We start from the raw sequence: 2,276 nt of genomic DNA, 5'->3' as shown, positions 1-2,276 counted from the left end.
AAAAAAAAAAAAAAAAAAAAAGAAATTAGCCGGGTGTGGTGGCAGGCGCCTATAGTCCCAGCTACTCGGGAGGCTGAGGCAGAAGAATGTTGTGAACCCGGGAGGCAGAGCTTACAGTGAGCCAAGATCACCCCTCTGCACCCAAACCTGGGCGACAGAGCGAGACTCGGTCTCAAATAAATAAATAAATAAATAAAATAAAAATAAAAATAAAATAAAATAAATAAATAAATGAGATTTATGTTCCTATTTCCTTCTTCTTGAATGATGGCATTTTCCATTATCTTCAGTAGGTCCCTCTTAAGTAAGCTTTCTGGGATTCTAACATTTATTAGTAAGTTTATGAACAATGACCTCAAGGAAAATTCCAAATCATCAAAATGGAGCATTTCTATTCTATTAGCAGAGCAGTATTATACAACTGTAATGTTAAGGCATTTCACAATTTGAATTCATTATTCATTCATTCATTCAACAAAATACATGGAGAAAGATAAAATAAGTATAATATATGCTTCCTGCCCTTTCAATCCATTTAGGAAAACAATAGACACACTAATTAAAAGTTTACTAAGACAAGGCATCTGAGGACAGATCTCTGTGAAGGCAGGGATCAAGGAAAACTTTAAGTAAGAGGGATTGACCAAAACATTTCAAGCAAATTATGATTTGAAGGTTTATGATTATTTCAAGTACTGCCATGGGACTCAATGTTCGTTTGAAATTTTCTGAATTTGACAACAGCCTTCTCTAGCCTAATAGGAGATTGAGAATAATTTAAATGTCAGTAGAACTATTTTTATATTTATATCAAATTTATACCCTATAATTCTGGCTTGGTGTAGCGGCTGATGCCTATAATCCCAATACTTTGGGAGGCTGAGGTGAGAGGATCACTGGAGGCTAGGAGTATGAGACCAGGCTGGACAATATAACAAGACCCCATCCCTACCAAAATAAAAATAAAAATAATTTTTTAATTTAAAAAATATCTGTAGTTCTACATTTTCCTTGCCAACTTGCCCAGATAAATCTGAGAAACCATTAAAAAATGATTCATTGTCTAACAATGCAGTTGTCATCAGATCACAAGCACATGGTCATTAAGGTGAGGGGCTCTGCTCCCAAGAGGAAAGCAAACTCTTTGGATCCATCTCAGATGCTGGGTTCTGATGCTGAGTTGTCTATTTCCATCTCTTTCACTTCTCCATCATCTAGAGGTTTCCAGTTACCAACTCCAAGCTGGAAAGACACTTGGAAAATGATTTCATGTCATATACTGCAACATGGATAAACCTTGAAGACATTATGCTAAGTGAAATAAGCCAGTCATGGAAGAACAAATACTGTATGATTCCACTTATATGAGGTATCTAAAGTACTTCAATTCACAAACACAGAAAGTAGAACCGTAGTTGCCAGTAGCTGGAGAGAACGGGGAAGGGAGATGATGTGGTTTGGGTGTTTGTTCCTTCCAAACCTCATGTTGACATTTGATGTCCAATATTGGAGGTGGGGTCTGGTGGGAAGTGTTTGGGTCATGGGAGTGGATCCCTCATGAATGGCTTGGTGCTGTCCTTGTGATAATCTGTGAGTTCTCTCTCAATTAGTTTTCTTGAGAACTGATGTTGAAATGAGTACCTTTCTCCCCTCTGTTTCCTTCTCTCTTGCCAAGTGATGCCTGCTCCCCTTCACCTTCCACCATGAATGGAAGCTCCCTGAAGCCCTCACCAGAAGCTGAGGAGATGCCAGTGCCATACTTCTTGTACAGCCTACAGAACCACGAGCCAAATAAAGCTCTTTTCTTTATAAATTATCCAGTCTCAGGTATTCCCTTATAGCAACACAAATGGACTAAGGCAGGGGAGTTGTGTAAAGTTTAATAGATACACAGTTTCAGTTTTACAAGATGAAAAAGTCCTGGAGATTGGTTATACAACGATGTAAATACACTGAACACTTCTGATCTATACATTTAAAAATGGTAACGTGGTAAATTTTACATTATGAGATTTTTTTAAAAAACCATAATTTAACAAAAAATCGTTCCATCTCATCCTCTGCCTTCAAACTGGACAAAATTTTGATGTGTCCCAAACAGATGGGACCCTCTTGTGTGCTTAATGGTCTTGAGAAAATACTGCACCATCTACTTCCTGCCACCGTACATACAAGTGCTCTCACCCCTCTCTATGGGGTTTCCTATTTAGATACACCAGAATGCCTTTTGGGCAGTGTAGTCTCTTTCCAAACATTGAAAAGAAAAAAAAAAAAAA

General features: G+C 37.8%; 1 long non-coding RNA gene across 1 annotated transcript; it reads left to right on the top strand.

Moving 5' to 3' along the window:
- Positions 1 to 1,088: 1,088 nt before the first annotated feature.
- LOC134759305 (uncharacterized) lies at positions 1,089 to 1,816 on the top strand. The gene is made up of 2 exons (XR_010135410.1): positions 1,089 to 1,369; positions 1,676 to 1,816. It is a non-coding gene; the product is annotated as an uncharacterized lncRNA (long non-coding RNA).
- The last annotated feature ends 460 nt before the right edge of the window (positions 1,817 to 2,276 follow it).

Source organism: Gorilla gorilla, chromosome 9 (genome assembly GCF_029281585.2).
Source record: "Gorilla gorilla gorilla isolate KB3781 chromosome 9, NHGRI_mGorGor1-v2.1_pri, whole genome shotgun sequence".
Lineage (NCBI taxonomy): Eukaryota > Metazoa > Chordata > Mammalia > Primates > Hominidae > Gorilla > Gorilla gorilla.
The sequence above is the reverse complement of the archived record's forward strand: the minus strand, read 5'-3'. Positions and strand labels throughout refer to the sequence as shown.